We start from the raw sequence: 19,772 nt of genomic DNA, 5'->3' as shown, positions 1-19,772 counted from the left end.
GAGCTTTAGAAAGGTACGATCAAACTCCAAACAAATGATGAGCAGGGCACACTGTCATGAATATCCTCATGATTGGGACAAAGGACTAGAAGTTACTTTATTTCCCATATGAATAAGTCAAGTGATTTTAGTCCTTTAGAATTAGTTAATGGCTGTGAGGTAAGGGAAATGTATGAAAATCAAAGAAAGATTTTAAGACTATAGTCTCTCATGAATGACTCTTCTTATGTATCTGTGTTAGTTAAGTGACACTGGATATTCGAGAGGGTTAGGCTCAATGGTTTGATATGTAGAGGCAGAAAAGTGAAAAGATCTACTAAGGTTTACTCATGGAATTTAAAGGAGTTTGTAGGGTCAAACAAAAATGTACAACTTCAACCATTTCTACATCTACTACAGAAAGTTTAATGCAGACTCCTACCTGATATCTTGCTTGGAAGACTGTATTGATGTGTCGGCAATGCCAGATTTTATAATGAAATAAATTTGTTTAAAGGATGCTGGCAAGTTCCTTTACCAATGTTGTGTGATTCCATCAACACAGTTGAAACCTGTAAAACATGTAGCACTTACACATTACAAAATGGATTAAATCTTTGAAAGAAATAGAGAAACAGCACCAAGATGTGATACATGTGAAATAACTTTAAAGGAATACACATTAATCATCACATTAAGAAGAAATGGAAGAAGAGATAATGCTTCTAAAAAAATACAACGGCGGAGAAACTCAAACAGAATGCAAAATTTAACAAATAAAATTAGAATCCTGCAGACATTAGAATTCTGAAACAAGAGTAAAACAGTTTGGAGAAACTCAGCAGGTCTGGCGGCATCTGCAGAAAGAGCAACAGAGTTAATATTTCAAGCCTGAGGTGACACTCCTTCAGGACTAACTCGGTTAGCTGTAGAATCCTTCAAAATTAAAGACTAACTCTCCGGCTGAACAAGCAAGTACACTGTTGTATTCAGTAGGTCCAAAATATAAAAGATGGCACAGATTCATTCTAACAGTTTTTGATATTTAGCTCAATCTGAAATTACATAAGATTCTTGACAGAAAAAGATTTTAACAGTAGATTTCAGTGTCCGGGGATTCCATGGATAGTTTCATGAACTACCCCTACACCTGCTGAGTTACCTTGAAGGATTCTTCTTTTCAACCTCTCCCCTCGCTTGAGGTATGGTGCCCCTCAGGTTAAATCACCACCAGTCATCTCTCTCTAATGAGAGAGCAGGCCTATAGTATGGTAAGACTATGGTGACTTGATTTGAGTCATGAATTACCTCCACAGATCAGAAGCAAATTGTGACATTAGAGCTTCGAAATCAGAATTCATTGAGGCAGCATTATTGTTGGAATTGTTGATAAATCCTTGCCAGACTTATCACAGTGCAGGGAAAATTTGACTTTGAACAGAGCTATCCAAACTGTGCCAAACGCAGAAGCCAAGAAAATTCACAGGAAACTCCTGAGGAAAGGACAACATCACAACAGGAGAGCAACAGAACCTACCCATTTTATAAAGGTGCAAACATTCTATGTGACGAGCTGTCAAAAAAGGTATATAAAACAGCAGATGCTGAGTGTCAGTGTTGTGGAACAAAAATACCTCATGTGCACAGCGTCCAAGGGAATCTTGCATCTGTAAAACTAACGACCACTTCCAGGAGTAGCACAGAGTAGCAAAAGTGGTGGTGTTTAAAAATGCAAAGAGCTCAACACAGTACAGGATCCACCATTGGAAACGAAATGAGAGGTACTCCTCAGGGAAATTGGTGATCCAACTGACATGAACTTAATAGAACTTATGGATGTCAATGGCCGTTCCATTGATTTTAAGTTTGATACAGGTGTGAGTGCCTCTGTCCTATCAAATCAAATACCATGGCTACAGAAACAGAAATAAGTTTAAAAAGATAAAACAACATGATAAGAATCAAAGAACCTGCAAGTACAAGGGTGTAAGTAATACTGTAAACACAAAGAGCATAATAGTGTTGAAAATGATTATGAAATTCACAATAAATACTTCTCACATTCAGTTAGCATGTTTGTTGAGGCCTCAAATTCTTAGAAAGCAGAAGGAGTTAAACAACATCCAAGAAAATGATTTTCCAGGAACAAATCAGTCAAGGTGCAACTGCTAGAAGGTTTTATTGGGCTTTCTAAACCCATGGTGAAACCCAAGAAAAAAGAATCTATTGGCAGATTGGTATTGGAGAATTGTTTCATACTTCCCACTGGATGGAAGTTTTACACTTTGCCCATGTTATTGAATTGTTCTTAGTTCCTATCATCACTGAAGGGCATTCGGATGACAACCTTGCAAAATTTGCCAAATAGGCAAATACTAAGAACAAAAATGAGTCGTACACCCCAATTAACCTCACTGAGAAATCTTTAACTGAAGTTGTTCAGACAGCTAACGACCCATTGATGTGGCAGATTTAGTCCAGGTGCATGATGATAAACCAATACAACTTCAAATTCAACATTTCATTTCTTCATCTTTCAAATAAGAATTATCAGTGACAAGGAAAACCTGAGGCAAGCAGCAGTGCTATGGTGCCATGTGAAGAACAGCAGACAGGTACAAGATTGGGATAATTTAAAAGGTAGGTGATGGTACCTGTGACAGATGGAAGGCAGTGATCAACTTAGGTGAGCAATTCACTGAGGTAAGTAAATGCTGGACAGTGTAGGCAGATTAACCTAATGACCTTGAGGAAGGACAGTCAGTAGTTTTATAAAGGCCAGAGGCAATGAAGGAAATCCAGATAATCACGTAATATTAGTTGCACAGAGTCATAGAGATATACGGCATGGAAACAAACCCTTCGGTCCAGTGTATAAATCACAGATGGTGCAAACAAATTGTATCATAAAGTGCATATAAAAGCAGAAGGGCAGATAAAATCAGAAGAATGGCAGCATAAGCCACAAGGGTTGTGACATCCACGAGATATAGGATACAAAATACAGTTTACTCTTGCATGAAATAGTTGACTTTAATTTTTATTTTTTAATCAATGTTGCATGCAAACATTTTAATGTGAAAATGTTTAAATATGTTATTTTGAACTGTAGCTGGCAAAGCTTGATTCTGAGACCTCTCCCGTGCTGCATTGGTAGAAGCTTGAATAGAGTCAAAAAGGAATCCCTGATAATAGTTTATGCTCAGAATGTTGACCGTCCTGCTGCACGGATGCTGCCTGACCAGCTGTGTTTTTCCAGCACCACATCTTTTGACTCTGATCTCCAGTATCTGCGGTCCTCACTTTCTACAAGGTTGAATAAAGTCTGCCTTGTTACAATCCACTCAGACCGAAGACTCAATTTGTGCAATTCTCTCCAACACCTTACATAAAGATGTGAAAATGTCTATTTAGCAGGAAAGTATTTACACCAGACTACTGATTATGTCCAACTAACTCAACAAGTCAAACTACAGAGTTTACTGGCTTCAACATAGATATACAAGCAGACTGCAAGTAAAGATTTCCTTAAACTAAACCAATGAACTTTATGCAACTCCATGGAAGCCAGAGCAATTTTCACAGCTTCAGAACATAGTCTAAAATTAGAAATTTCATGATCTAAAAAAATCCAATATACAGTGAGAAAACAGATATATTTTTCAACAGAGCAGATGTCTTCCATGATGGACTTCCATGAGATTAAACATGTTACAAGGCAACTACTTGAATAAAGTTCTTCTGCAAAGCAAACTCAGGAGATTAAGGGTCCACCAGATGACTTATTGGACCTGCTACTGGATTTAGTAGGAGTAACACCCTCACTGAAGAACAGTTAAGAGATAAAAGATCATCCAGCAAAGAAATGATTGATAGAATGAATGTCAACCATTCTCCAGCCGAAGACTGACCAACCTACCAAGTGTGAAGGGAATATGTTCTGGAAGAATTGTTTAATCTTCAGACCACCTGAAATTGTGAAGTCAGACACTTGGAGGGTGAAGGGGGAATAATGAATATTAATGTCATTTTAAATTCCTGAATGTATAAATATTAACAATGGGAAAAATGCTTGTGTTGCAGAAGTGGCATAAGGTAATGAATCACTACCCATATCATTCATTCTTCAGGTAGAAAACAGTCCTGATGGAAGCTGATGAATCACCTTGACTCCTATCTTTATAGTTATACCTAATAAGTCAATGTAATTTGTACCCATTGCTATCATCCAGGAAAATATGTCTTATTGTGTAAAACAAATGCCTCTTCTTGTTAAGTCTCTTTGGTGGTTTATCCTTGAAATAGATACAACCATAGTTCAGAACAGAAAGGAGGATTTTTGGCAGCACTCTAGCCCAAACATAAGTCTCCAGTGGTTGATATAACAACATTAGGCATGCGCAGCTATCACATATAGCATAGACACCACATTCAATTAAAATAAAATAGCAAGAGAAGATACAACATCAATTTTAACTTGAACAGAAATAATGCTGATCATGGATTTAAGATTTTTTAAAAAATTCACTTGTGGGTCATGGTTATCACTGGTTGGCCACATTTATTGCCCATCCATAGATGTCCTTGAGAAAATGGTGGTGAGCTGCTTTCTTGAATGGCTGTAGTTCACGTACTGTAGGTAGAGCCATAATGCCCTTATGGAGGCAATTCCAGGAGTTTTACCCAATGACACTGAGGGAATGGTGATATATTTCCAAGTCAAGATTGTGAGCAGTTTGGAGGAGGACTTGCAGGTGATGGTGTTCCCATGTAGCTACTGCTCTTCACCTTCTAGATAGTAGTAATTGTGTGTTTGGAAGGTGTTGTGTAAGGATTTGCAGTAAATTTCTGCCCTGCATCTTGTATACACTGCTGCTACTGAGCACCACCAGTGGTGGCACTATTTTTTTTCTGGATGTGGTGTCAGTGAAGCAGGCTGCTTTAGCCTGGATGATGTTGAGCTTCTTGAGAGTTTTGGACCTGCATTTATCTGGGCAAGAGGGCAGTATTCCTTCGCACTCACTTGTGCCTTGCAGACGGTGCTTGGATGTGAATGTTGCCTTGGCCTGAGGAGTTTAGCATCCTATGTGTTGGGAACATGCTGGCCTTTACCCCAGATGGATTGTGGCCTGACGTAACATAAATATTGCTTTCAAGAATATAATTCAGATGACAATACAAGTACAGCCAAGGCTGGCAGCGAGGATTAATAGTGTAGTACTGAAGAAGGCTCACTGAACCCGAAACATTGACTCTGATTTCTCTCTAAAGATGCTGCCAGACCTGCTGAGCTTTTCCAGAAGTTTCTGCTTTTGTTTCTAATTTCCAGTATCCACAGTTATTTCAGTGTTTTTTTTTGTCAATTAAACCATCACTTTGGTTCTGCCCTTACAGAAGAAAATAACTTTACTGTAGTGTTGGAGGAAACAAAGATCTTGTAAAGTGGAGTGAAGGAGATCATTATTCGTGGGGAAAAAAGGTGTTAAAGAAATTAGTTGGATTGAAGTTGAATGAACGGGCACATTCTTCTTCCATTTCTCTCTTCAGTTCAGTCTTTTGTCCATTATTGCATCTATGTTCTAAGGTGATAATCAGCTACAGAGACATGGCAGAACTCAAATTTAGTGAACATTATTGAACATAAGTTTCATTTAATAACATTGTTGATAACAGCTTCCATCACTTTGCTGAGGATTCAGAATGGATTGGTGGGGTGCATTTGGCCAGTTTGACTCATCCTGCCTTTTGTAGACAGGACATATTGGGCAATTTTATTATGCTGCATGGATGCCAGTGTTGTAGCTGTGCTGGAAGAAGTTGTCTGGGAACTCAAGTCTTCAGTATAATTGCTGGAGTGTTGTCAGGGCCAATCACTTTTGCAGTATCCAGTGCCATTAGCTTGGTCTTGATTTCATTTGGAGTGAATAAAATTGGCTGATGATGGGGACCTTAGGATGATGTCAAAATTAATCATCCACTTGGCACTTGTGGCTGAAGATGTTTGCAAATGCTTTAGTTTTGTCTTTTGCACTGACTTGCTGTGCTCCCACATCATTGAGGATGGTGTTATTTGTAGAGTCTCCCCCTCCAGTAATATGATTAATTTATGATCGGATGTGACAGGACTCCAGAACTTAGATCTGATCCATTGCTTATAGGATCTCTTAGCTCTGTCCATCATTTGCTGATTATGCTGCTTGGAATGCAAGTAGCCCAGTGTTGGAGCTTCACCAGGTTGATATCTTACTTTTAGGTATGCCTAATGCTGTTTCTCACACATCCTCCTGCACTCTGCATTGAGCCAGCTTGATCCCCTGGCTTTATGGTAATGGCAGAGTGGGGATTATGCCTTGTATTCAAGTTACAGAATGTTTGGATGCTGCTGAAAGTCCACACCACAGCTTGAATCTTGAGTTTCTAAGTTTGTTCTGAATCAATACCACTCAGTGCAGTAGCAACATCACACAAATGATAGAGAGTATCTTCAATGTGAAGGCATGACTTTGTGTCCACAAACACTGTGAAGTGGTCACTCATATCAACTCTGTCATGGACATGTGCATCTGCAATAGATAAACTGGTGAGAATGAATTCAAATACATTTTCCCCCTTGTTAGTTCCCTCACAGCCTGGCACAGACCCAGTCTAACAGTTATGCCCTTCAGAACTTAGTAGGTTTGGTCAATAGTGGTGCTACTTGATAGACATTGAAATTGCCCACCCATTCTGTGTCCCTGTGCTCCTCAGAATTCTGAAAGTTTTATTCAACATGAAGGAGAACTCATATGGGTAGTAACCAGTGGGATATTTTCTTACCTATGTTTACATGCTGTTGTGAGACTTCATGTGGTCCAGACCCAATAGCGAAGACTTCCAGAAGTACTTCCTGCCAACTGTCTAGCACTGTGCTGCCAGCTCTGGCCAGATGATGGTATCTGAGACATTGGTTGCAAGGTATGAGTCCATGGGATTGATTATGTCAGGCTTTTGCTTGACTAATCTGATGGACAGCTCTCCCAGCATTGACAGAAGTCTGCTGCTGTTAATCAGGAAGACTGTAGGGGGCAGACTCAACAACACTGTGTATGTCATTGTTGTTTCTGCTGTCTTGGTTACAGCCAGATAGTGGAACTAGCTCCATTAGACTGTAATGGCTCGATGGAACAAACCTACTGGGTCAGAGGGAAGTTAGGAGTCACCCATATTGCTATGCCTCTAAGGTAGATGGTAAGGATGCCAATTTTCCTCCCCTAAAAGGCATTAGTGATTTTTTAAGGAAGATAATCACACAGTCACCATTAGGCTAACTTTTATTCAATGAACCTTCTTCAGAGTTCTGAAGGGTTCAGACCCAAAACATGAACTCCGATTTCTCTCTACAGATGCTGACAAATCTGCTGATATTTTCCAGCAATTTCTGTTTTTCTCTCAAGAGCATTATCTTGGATTTGCTAATCCAGTAATAATACCATCATGTCACCACCTCAATAAATATCTGCCTCCACTTTCTAATAACTTACCGAATAGAACAATATTCAGCAAACCAGAAGGATTTTCAAAACTTATTGAAATATTTGTAACTATCTTCCTACCGGGTTTTGTTGAAAGGAGAAATCCTGACAAACAAGCTGCTTTCAAATCTGTACATTTATTTATGCACTACGAACTTCAGTTCCTTTCTGCCTGTTATTCAAAACTGTGCCAGTAGGTGGGAGTAAGTGTCTGAAATCATATTCAACACTTATAACACAATTCCCATAGTAAAGAAAACTTTAAAACATTAAAAAACATAAAATAAAAAAGGATTTTTAAAAATTTTTAAAAATGAATAAATAACATAAAAAATAAGAAAGGGACATCTTTAGACCCAGGGCAGAATCTTATCAGGACCTGAGTGACATGGACTGTAGCAAGAATCACCACTAAGGCCCAACTCAACATCAAGAACATTTTACTGCATCTAAGTTCTGAGTGTTGGCATGAGATTCTCATGAGGTAATGGCAAGTTGCCCATTTAGGAGGAGCTTGATGCTTGTTAACTATCTTATTGCACAGCTCACCTCATTAATGTGCAGCTTTCTATTGTACCAGTTGCTGACAGTGGTAGACACTGAGAAGTCTCAGCACTGAAACCAGAGTGAGTCCCTGGTGATTTCAGCTCATTGCTTACGGACCCCTGTATTGGGCACCATTGGCGCACACAGCTCACATCTGAGTTCGTCAACATCTGAACTCTGCTGAAACCCCTAACAACATTAAAGCACATCTCAGATCCTTCTGCACTGCCATGTCATTTCGTGCAGAAGCAGAACCAGGAGGCTTGTCATGGTTGTCAGTAGGCGTTGGTCAAGTTAAGGGGAAATAGGCTTCAGTTAGGGAATCTAGCACAGTAAGAAAGGAGCAGCCCATGATATCAGTCCAGGGGTTTGGGCATGGTCAGTCAGGCACTCATGAAGGTCAGAGTCAGGATGATGTCCTCGTGAGAAGTGAGGGGCTCAGTATTGGGCAATCCACCATTCCCCTTGACATTTCCTTCCCTATCGAGGGCTGTTTTCCTCCTGGAATGAAAGTGAAGCTGATATTAAGGGATGAAAGTGGGTGACACACCCGTTACTTTGGCTGAGGGTGGGGGAACTGAGGGAATAGGTAGCACAGATGGCATACCAGTTAGTGGTGGCAGGGGTTGGATTGTTTGACAGCAAGTGAGGGAAGATGTTGCAAGCAGTCGTGTGTCTGAGAAAGCATTGGGCCTTTGGTGGGAGGCAGGTACAGTGGTAGAGGTAGAGTGACTGAAAAGTATTGGACAGAAGAAGGTGCTGACAGAGAGGAGAAGGTCATCGACTTCCTTCCTATGGTGCTGTGTATTTCTCCATACAGGTGAAATGCCACCGACACAGGTGGCAACCTCAGTCCAGACTGGCACGGTCTGGAGTTGTGGCCTCTACTGCCACTCCTGGGAGAAGAGTATCCATGTACCTATCCCACCAATCAGGAGCTCCAGGTGTCTGACCACAAAGTGGGATGCCAATGTCCTCTTGTGTGCCATGTCTGAGTAAGTGTCAGGAACTGTGCAGGGCAGTTTCAGACTAATAACCCCTCCTTGTTTCAGGAGCACAATGGCCTTTTAAAGATGCAGCTGGTGTGAGGGATGCCAATTTGTTCTGGAATATGCCAGCAGTGGGTGAGTTGTTCTGGGTACTACGGATGGTAGAATAGGGCTAGAATCAGATAAAGGAGCACCTCGGGCGTGTGGTGGGTAGTTAATGAGGGAAGTTTGGTAAGAAAAAATACACTCAGCCTCACAAACAGAAACTCGATGAATCTACACTGAGCCAGACAAAAGTGCAACACTCAACCAATAATTTGTAATGAACTACTCGCGGTCCAGTGAAACTATGCAATATTTATTAAAAATCCCCACCTTCATATTGAAGGGTTTTTCTCTTTATTTCTATTGTACTTTGGAAATAATCAACAGGATGTTTTCTGATAAGCAGCACCATGGGGATGGCAGTGGCTGCAGGTGGTACGTCTCCTGGAGTCGCACAGTCAGGAATCATCCCAAGCAAGGGATGTGGTATTGGAGGGAAGGTCTTATGGGGTGAGGGTGTCAGGAGGTGAGGGGGGCCTATGGCTATCAGAAGCAAGAGAAGGGGAATGACTCTCAGTTGCAGCCCTCTGCCAATTCCTTTGGTCATACATAAACTAATGCAGAAAATACCAAGCTCCCCAATACAGTGACATGCAGCCCCTCAGTTTAAATGGTTGTGCAAGCTACAGGTCAGCAAGCCCTCTTAGAAACATGCTGTGTGGAAGCAGACCATTCAGCCCATTGAGTCCACATCGCCTGTCCGAAGAACACCCACCCAGACCCACCTCCCCCCGCCCCCCCACCCACCCGCCACTACCCCCCCGCCCCACCCACTTCCCCACCTTCCTCCCCCACCCCCCACACACAACCCTATCCCTGTAACCCTGCATTTCCCATGGTTAATCTACTTAGCTTGCACATCCATGGACACTACCAGCAATTTAGCATGGCCAATCCACCTAACCTGCACATCTTTTGACTGTAGGAGGAAACTAGAGCACACGGAGGAAACACACGTAGGCAAATGCCCAGTATTTATAACTGAGGAAGGCATTTATTACCAGTCCCAATGCCAATCTACCTCATCTTCCAGCCTTTGGTCTTTCAAAATGGGTTTGAATATTGCCAAGAATTTTCTGAGGTTAGAAAATACTAAAAGTGGATTAATTGAAATATTTGACTTAGAGTTACAAAGAGAATGAGGAGATAAGTTGCCAGCAGAAATAAAAACCGGATTTTAAAAGATTGACACACTTAACTTAATTACCCAGAATTAAAAGAGAAATCTGAACCTGAGATGTGACTTCCAGAATTCAGATTGAAATTTTAAAAAACTTGAGTTAGAGAAAACTGAGAAAAAAATTAAAAGCTGAATTTGAAAAGAACAATGCAGAAAGAAGACAATGAGAAGAGCAGTGGAAAGTAGAGAAAATTCAGAAGAGAGAATGGGAAATAAAGCTCAAATTCCAGAGATATGAGAAAAAGATAAAGAAAAATGTTCAGAGAAAGGTAATTGAGAAAGGTTGACATCAAAGGGAGAATTTGGACAGTGTGGTGATGAGAGAAAAGCTCAAAAGAAGAAAGAAGTTGATCAGAATGTGTTTTTAATTTAATTTAACTGGAAATGTGTGTTTAGTATCTAAATATACTTCACCTTATGGAGCGGAAAGATATTTCACATCATATGAAAAGATGATTGAGGAAGTGAAATGGCCAAAAGATGTTTTGCACTTTAACGTTACAATGTCTTGATAGTTACAGCTAGGAATATGAATACCAGTCAACGTGGTTAGTAAGACTGTGACTGGAAGATTGTATTGAAAGGATTGGACAAGCATGATTTCTTACAGAAGTTGACTTGTCCATTAACTGGTACTGGCAAATATAGAGTAGCTTTTAAAAACTGGCTGAAATTTATCAATGCAAGTGTTTCAGTGCAATTTAACAGTCTGTGAACTCTGAAATATTGAAATCTAAAAAAAATGGAAGGGTGAAAATGATGTGCCTCAAGATTGTTCCCAACCTGCTGCCTATCATGAGACACTTTACTGCACAACACTCAGATACTGTAGGATCTCTCCTAACATTAACAATGTTAATGTGCTGCCTCACTGAGAGTTGGTCCCTATTTTGAGTAGACCTTGTAATGCATCAATACCTGAAAGTGTACCTAAGATACTAAACATACATGCACATGGATAAGAAGACATTTAGTCCACGGCAGCACAGTTTAATGACTACAGAAATAACCATATTCACATATATTATGCACGAAGAAGAGAAAAGCTGTGATATAACCAACAATGAATGGAAATCCATCCTTGGCTCATTCATCCTGGAAGTGAGTTTCAATTAGTTTGGGTCTGGCAGCTCCCACTCCCTGGTGCATTTTGGATATCCCTCCCAGTCAAATTCCTGATCCTCATGGTCATTTTAATCCTCAGAAAGTTGACATAAGACATTCTCCCACCAACCCCACACCTCCACCATTTCCTCTGCCCAGGACATTCTCTTTGTCTCCAGATGTGAAAGACATGAATGCCACCAAGATGCACAAACACCCTCTACACTTCACTGCAAGGTTCCACCAGACCATGCAGACCATCTAACATCATCGTAAGGAAACCCTTGGCAAGTTCCACTCGCCTGGTGGAAACATGGGCAGCATGATACCTCGAATCTATGTCAGTCTGAAGGTTTTGCAAAGGAGCCAGGTTTGGAGAGGGCAGTCATAGTTTCCTATTATGGTCCTATATATTACCTCCGCGTACAGTGGCAGCCATTTTGTCTCATTTTTGGACATTTGCGTTTGGTTCAAAGATGGCAGGTTTTCAGTTTCATGTCTTTGTGAATGATTGTTGCAGGCTCTGAAAAATACAGGATTAATTCCCCCCATCTTCATGTTCCCTTTTGCATTTGCTGTCCCTGATAATCTTTCATCCCATTTCTGTTGATCCCCTTAAATAACTGCCATTTTAACTGTTGAGCCCATGGCCACTATTTGCCATGCATTTTCCCCATGTTGCATCCAAAATGATTTTCATTTGTTTGCACACTATTGAAAGAAGTTACCCCAAAATGGTTGGCTCCATTTGTGGAGGGGGTGGAATAAGTTACTGGCTTTCTCTTTGAGGTGCAGGGTATGATTCTTTGAATGCAAGGCCTTGCTAGGGTCAATTGCATTAGTCATGTAACCATGGAGTCCGTAATGCCACCCATCCAACATAAATTGTGATTGATTGGCAAGAATGAGCACAAAAATATTCCTTCACACAGCTTCCCCTTCCTTGCTTTATGACATCCAAACATTCCATCTTGAATTGCCCCTTCCAGTATTATCACCTTTGCACTAATCCAGTTCAATAAATTCCAAACTCAGATGAGCTTCTCACTTTCCCCAAGTCTCCACAAACTAGCTGCTGAGAAATCCCCTGACATCCAAGACTAACTACTCCCTGGACTGACTTGACAGGACAGCTCTAACTGAACACAGCTCAGAGTGACGTCTCCCTGATAGAACCCTGAGTGACCTGCCTGTAATCCCTGGACTAGTTGCACTGGATATGCAGGACTGATCATGACACAATCCCTGGGCTATTAAGGGCATAGATCCCTGGACTCTGATGGGACAAAATGCCTAAGTAAAGGTGGCTAAAACCCTATTGCACTTCGGATGAACCCTTTGACTGTGTGGTGGCACTGTTGTCTGACTACAGTCTTCTTAGACCCATTTAGCTTCCAGAAATGGCTGTCTGGTTGAAGCACATGCAGTGTTCACTACTGCACACGCTGGAGGCCTGATATTGATGTGCATGGTGCCATACAGTGACATATCCACATCCTTGATTGTTCAGAGTTCTGTACTTTGACAAACTGTCTGCATCTCCTTCTGCATTAAAAAGCAATGCAAGCCAGAGACTGGCATCCTTTGGGTTAAAACAGAAATGCTTATGCACTGAAACTATGTACCACAATGACAGCCCTTAGGTGAACCCAAAGTGAGTGAATTGGCCCCTTTGCGTGAGAGGGCTGGGAAATCCGTAGATCACCCCAGCACCATGGGTTCGAATCAAATAAGGTCGGGGTAAGAGTTGTGGCTTAAGTAATCCTACAGAGACTCATTCTAAGAGAGTAAATACAGCAGGAAAAGGGTTCAGTGAATTCTCGTGTGGTACTTTAGCAAAACCCAAAGGAAGGGGATTGCCGTCTCTAGAGTGTTTAAGAGACAGCAAGTGTAGGGGTGGTTTTAGACTTGGAGCCACCACTGGCTGAGTTGGACTCGCCAAAGACGTACCGGGTATGTGGTTTCTTGGTTTACGAAAACCAAGGCATTGAGGCAGACGTGCCCAATGCAAGAGAGAGAGAGAGAGAGAGTTGAACACTTTTCCAGGGACACTTTTCCAGGAACACTGAAAAAAACAGACTCCAGCAAGAGCAAACAAAAAGAGGGTCCACAGAGGTCAACCAAAAATACAATACATGCAAAATAATTACAGTCCAGAATCAGTAAAGCAGTTAGAATTGTGGATTAAGGAATGTGATTTCCCAGAGGGAGGAAGTTTTAGTAGAAAACAGCTGGAAATATTGAGGTTGAGATAGGAAGAGAGAGAAGGAGAAATGGAAGGGAGAAATCGAACCTGCGAATTGGAGTGCTTATAACATGTGGAAGACTGAGGATGATATCAGGGAAAGGTAATCTCAAGTAGAAGATAGATCAAATACGTATACAAACACCAGCACACGTGCAGACGCATGCGGGAAATACAACCTAACGAAGTTATACAGTGTCTTAGGTCTGTTTCACATTCTGACCTTGATGACTGCCCTCCAAAGCCTACAGCCCCCCTACGAGACCAGCCTGGTGAAGGTTCCAAGTCAGTGGCCCCCACCTCAGGGTCTGCTGAATCACCGATAGCATCTCGTTCCCCCCAACAGATTGAAGCAAGAAGGCCAAGAGAAGTATAACTGGCCAGCTATAAATGTCCATGCCAAGGTAGCCAACCCGCAAGCAGAAGAGAACGGAGACGTTAATGCTTTTGTTGCAGCGCTGGCAACCGTCTATAGAGAGGCATTCCCAGTGTGAATGGACATGACCAAAATAGCAATGTGTAAACAACAAGAAGATGAGACAGTGTCCCAGCACCTTAAGCACCTCACTGAAGTCAATAATGTCCATAGTGGACTGAGACCAGCCAAAGACATAACGGCAGCAGAAATCACGCCATATGAAGCACATCTGAGGAACAGCTTCATCAGTGGAATGAAGGATGAAATAGCGAAAAAGCTGGTTGCCCAGCCGTTGGAGGGAAATGCTGCAGCAAAAGAGAGTGGAAGAGGTGCTGGCAGAGGTAGATCTGGCGGGTGCTTTGTTTGCGGAGCAATGGACCACTGGGCGAGGCAGTGCCCACACAGACAGTCTCAATCAGCCCTGGAGGCTGGACAGCAGGGTGACTGACAGGGGAAGGCTGAGGTGGAGGTGGGCAGCCCACAAGGTACAGGTAAGCCTCTTTCCCTTATGCTTGGCAACGAAGACTCATTTATGCTAATCTCTTCTACTAACCTTACAGGCACTGAGACAAGTCCCACCCCCATATTGAGCACTGAGTTTGCAGAGTGTGGACCACATGTTCTTTACAATGATGATGCGTATAAGTCAATGCCTACCTCTATGGTATATGGGGAAGGTACACCAGTTACCTTTTTTGGTAGATACAGGGGCATCCCTGAAAGGCCAAGTAGTGACAATGAGACACCATTTATCAAATAATACCCTATAGCCGGTCAGTGATTATCTGGGGATAAACATGAGACAACACTGTGCCTGCAACCAAGGGAGCGGTGGGGCTGTGGAAAGAGAAAATACTATCTTAAAAAATAAATTGACAAAATGTTGTAAGGAACTAGAGGTGACATAGACAAAGGCATTTCAGATTGTGCTAACGTATATGAGATCTAGGAGGAGAGGAAAAGCTAATCTTAGCCCGTTTGAGATTTTGTTTGATAGGTCACCAAATACAGGAATTGACCCAAGACCTAAGGTAAGACAGATAACAGGCCACTGTGAGGATGAGATGTTGTGTTACTGTATGAAACTCTCTACACTTTTGTCTGAAATACAGAATCATGTGAAAGCAACACAACCAGCAGAAGGGAAGCTGCACGATCTAAAACCTGGAGACTGTACAGTGATGAAAGACTTCAGGATGAAAACCTGGAAAGCGAAGAAGTGGCTGGAACCATTCAAATGCTCCTTACAACACAGACAGCTGGTAAGATCGCTGATGTTTAGCTATCTGGCTCTGTAGATTTTTTTAATCTGGCTCTATTTTTTGTCGTCCTTGTTGTCATAAAATGACAAAAAGGGGGAAAATGTAATGGAAATTTAACATTTACTGCGAAATCTGAAATCAATTTACTGTGAAATTTGTAAAAAGAGAAATGCTTTCTAAATTTGATACTGTGCTCAAGTTCACAGAGTGCTTTTGCTGAGTTCTGCAGTTAAGGAGACAGCTTGTTTCTGTTTCTGCGGAATTTAGTAAACATTCAACCTCGCCTTGTGAGTGGTCAAAATTCAGCAAAGGCTGCGGGATACGAAGGACATTGTGTCCAAATAACAAAAGGAATGAAAACGAATAACAACTCAAGTGTGCATAGTCTTTGTCCTTGATAATATGATAAGAAACATTATAAGTCAAGCATTTGAATTATGCTCTGGGCCTTTGCTAGCTGCTTTTGCTAGCTGCATTGTGCCCCTCTGTAATACAGAGGTTAGACTAATATATTAAAACTCTTTTTCTTCACTCTTGCTAATAGTTGAGTCGAGTCCATTTAATTTCCACGATAGTGAGTAAATGTTGAGAAAGAGCCATAAGAAGCTGTGACATGTGTATATGTATCTAAGTGCAATGTGACCTGACAGCAGAACGCAAGTCACAAATATTCCTCAGCTCTAGAGTGAAGTCCTTGACAGACTGAGTTGGTAGGGAAGCAGCCATGGTGATGTCATGCAGCTGGTTGCTTGGTGATGCCAACTTGCATGAATGAAAGACAGAAGACAATTGTGCCCACAGCGCATACAGAGAAATTATGCTGAAAGCAGTCTTGTCTGAAGACCAGGAGAAGCGAGCAGCAGGTTTCTGTAGCCAGTTCATCCGTGTGATTTGTGTGCTGGGAAATGGCACCATCCGATTTCTCGGAAGGAGAGGAGAATTGGGACCTGCTTTGAAATTATATTTTGGATTGATAATGCGATGCAAACACGCAGAATAAACATTGGGTGCTGTTCACAATTGAGAGAAATTACTCCAAAAATAATCTTGAACTCAACATATCTACCAATTCGCAGAGATTGTTGTTTATAAGCACCTCTAGTTCTTTTTAGAGTCTCCATGACATGAATTTGAGACTGGTTGCCTTGGAGTTTAATGTAACTGTTATATAAATTTAGATTATTGATTTAACCAGAAAATACAATACCATGGCAGATCCTTTGAGAAGATTAAAAATGTACAAAAATGACTTGTACTTAATGTGGACATGTATAGAATGTGATTATTAGAAAAAGAAACCCTTGTGTTTAAGGCAACATTGCTGTCAAAATGAAATATAATCAGTGAATGAAGAAATGTAGTTGCCTCTTCAAGTTACCCTTGCACTTTTTGAGGCTTGTTGTGTTGAGGTGTATAATATTATTGATTGGAAACTTGGATTTTAAATTGGAGGAAAAAAATAATAAGATTTCAGTTCTGAGAAGGTCATATTTTTAAAGCTAGAATTACAAGGTTGTGTGGAATTTTGAACTGAGAACCCCCTTTTCAAGAAAGCATGCAATGTAAGCAAAATGACTCAGTTGTCTCGGAGTTTTACGATCTACAGGAATAGTTGGTCACAGGCCACAAGCAGGACAAATTCAGAAGAAGAGACACCCATAATGGTACAACGGCAGTTTTTTGCTTCTGTAATAGCCTTTGGTAGAAATCTCCAGACCATTAAAGCTTAAAACAATTCTTAAGCTGTTTCAGCATTCCAAGTAGGTGAGCTGCAAACAGTCAGTGAATTAGTCTGTATTTATGTGTCTTTGAGATACAGATCACCACATCTGCCAAAAGTCCAGAAAATCAGTTGAGTAAGAAATCTTGCAGTGAAGATTGAGTTTCTGTAAAGGACATTATTGGGAAAAGGGCTGAATCAGTCTTTTTCATATTGAAACACAATTGTAGATAGAACCCCAGTTCCACCCTGATCAATGCTCTGAATGTCATATGAATCGACCTGTCTCTATCCCTCTGTGATCTGTTTGCATCTTTCCGACTTTGTCTCCTAACTCCCTATTGTTAGAAAATCTGAGTAAATTCCCTTCAATTTTTAATCGACATCAATAATGCAGATTGTACTTAATTGAAGACCAAGTACTTTGTGATATCCCTTAGTCTGCCAACCTGGAAATGTCACATATATTTCTACAGCTTCATTTATATCTCTCTTCTATCCATTACCAATTCTCATTGAGGTTTAACAATTTAATAACTTGTTGTACAGCACATTATTGAATTATTTTATTTTGAAAATTCAAAAAATTGTCCATCCACTTTTTACCCTTGTATCCATCCTTAAAACTCTGTCAAGGTTTGACAAACATGACTTCTCTTCTATAAGTCCTTGATGACTCTGCACAAATGTATGATTTTTCTTGTCTTCCTATCACACCTCTAATTAGAATATAGCATTTTGCCTACAAATGATTTACTTCTAGTCGATAGATCTCCACTTTTTCTCTTCCTCTTCTTTTCCATAGCAACGCTACGTTTGGCATGTTTCAATCATTGGGAATCATTTTGGATTCTAAGGAATACTGGAAAATCAAAATGAATGCATTTACTTTCCTTGGCGCTGCTTCTCTTAAAATCATAATATTGAGGCTTTAGAGTTTTGTTACAACCTAGTCCCATTAATAGATTACCTATTTTTATGTCTCATGCCAGTCTACTCTCATTCTCTTTTCATATTTCATTGGGGGAGGTGTTGGCCTAGTGGTATTATCACTGGATTGTTAATCCAGATAATGTTCCGAGGACCCGGGTTTAAATCCCGTAACAGCAGATGGTGGACTTTGAATTCAATAAATATCTGGAATTAAGAGTCAAATGACCATGAATCCATTATGGATTGTCAGGTAAAACCCATCTGGTTCACTAATGTGCTTAGGGGAAGAAAACTGCCATCCTGGTCTGGCCTATATGTGATTCCAGACCCACAGCAATTTGGCTGACTCGTAATTGCCCTCTGGGCAATAAATGCTGTCTGGCCAGCAATGCCCTCATCCTATGAATGAATAAAGAAAAAAATCAATTGCTTGGTTCTCCTCTGTTGAATTCTAAAACTCTCTTATTACTCCTTTTGACAATATTATAATCCTTTTATTAGTTTTTTGATCTACCTTAACCAACTTGCCTCTTGTATCTACATGGTTTTCTTGTTTACATTTAAGGGCCTACTTTCAGGCTTAGTAAACCATGTTCAAAAGAAATCATATTACTGTCACTTTTCTTTAGATGCTCATATGCGACAATGTTACTAATTGATCCTTTCTCGTGTACAATGCTGGAGTCAAAATAATCTGGCCCCAAGTTAGTACCTTGATAGTTTTTTTTGGGATCAATATACCTTGCGTATATTACATGAACAATATTCTCCAGATTTCTCTGCCTCCAATTCTGCCTCTTGGACATCCTGGGTTTCCACCGTTTCACTATTAATGGCTGTGCCTTCAGCTGCATCTGTGATAAACTCTGGAATTCCCTCTCAGAATTTCCTCTCTCCCTCTTGTCGATTAAGAATTTTTCCTGAAACCTATCTCTGTCATTTCCCTCTACTAAAGGTGTGAGTTTTACCTTCACAAAACCATGGGATATTGATTTCTTTCAACGGATAAAAATTCCATTTATGGTGAACTTGGAGTTATAAACTAAATGGGTATCTCAAAACTACGAGCTTGTTTTTATTTTCAAACTGTGCATGTGTACCAGACATCACTCTACAAACACTACTTTACTCCCCAAACCATACCACTAACATCCAAAAGAAATTACACAAGTTGCTATTATCAGAGCAGAAAATTACTTAATGGCTGTACTCGCAGGGATTAGGCTTGCAAGGGATATAGATATTCTTCTTCCTTTTTCCACCACAGTCTTTTATTGCATTAGCGATGTAGAGCTAAATTCTAGTGGGACAAATGGATAGGCTGCACACTAAGTCAGCAGAAACAGTATACATACATTGCGATGTTTTTGCATCAGGAAGTATGTGAGTCTAGCCAGGATCCATACTGCCAGAATTCTTGAAAAGTTTGACTCTTGGGTAAAACTTTTATGCCTTCTCCAGCTGTGGCTTCCTGACTGCAGAGAAAATAAAATAATACCTCCTCCTTACAAGCATGGCTCTTGTAAGTATGTACGAACAGCAGTGGCTGATTTGGATGCATTGACATTTATAATTTGGAGGTGTCGGTGTTGGGCTGGTGTGTACAAAGTTAAAAATCACACAACACCAGGTTATAGTCCAACAGGTTTATTTGGCAGCACTAGCTTTCGGAGTGCTGCTCCTTCATCAGGTGGTTGTGGAGTATAAGATCATAAGACACAGAGTTTTGGCTATAAATTCTGTGTTTTACAATCTTATATTCCACAACCATCTGATGAAG

At 40.7% G+C, this 19,772-nt stretch overlaps 1 long non-coding RNA gene across 1 annotated transcript in view; it reads right to left on the bottom strand.

Moving 5' to 3' along the window:
- Positions 1-19,772, bottom strand: part of LOC132815986 (uncharacterized) — a 52,481-nt gene that overhangs the window by 30,104 nt on the left and 2,605 nt on the right. Inside the window, exon 2 of the long non-coding RNA XR_009644729.1 lies at positions 422-551. This is a non-coding gene — a long non-coding RNA (uncharacterized LOC132815986). The remainder of the gene's footprint in view (positions 1-421; positions 552-19,772) is intronic.

The sequence above is a fragment of the Hemiscyllium ocellatum genome, chromosome 5 (genome assembly GCF_020745735.1).
Source record: "Hemiscyllium ocellatum isolate sHemOce1 chromosome 5, sHemOce1.pat.X.cur, whole genome shotgun sequence".
In the NCBI taxonomy this organism is placed as follows: domain Eukaryota; kingdom Metazoa; phylum Chordata; class Chondrichthyes; order Orectolobiformes; family Hemiscylliidae; genus Hemiscyllium; species Hemiscyllium ocellatum.
The sequence above is the reverse complement of the archived record's forward strand: the minus strand, read 5'-3'. Positions and strand labels throughout refer to the sequence as shown.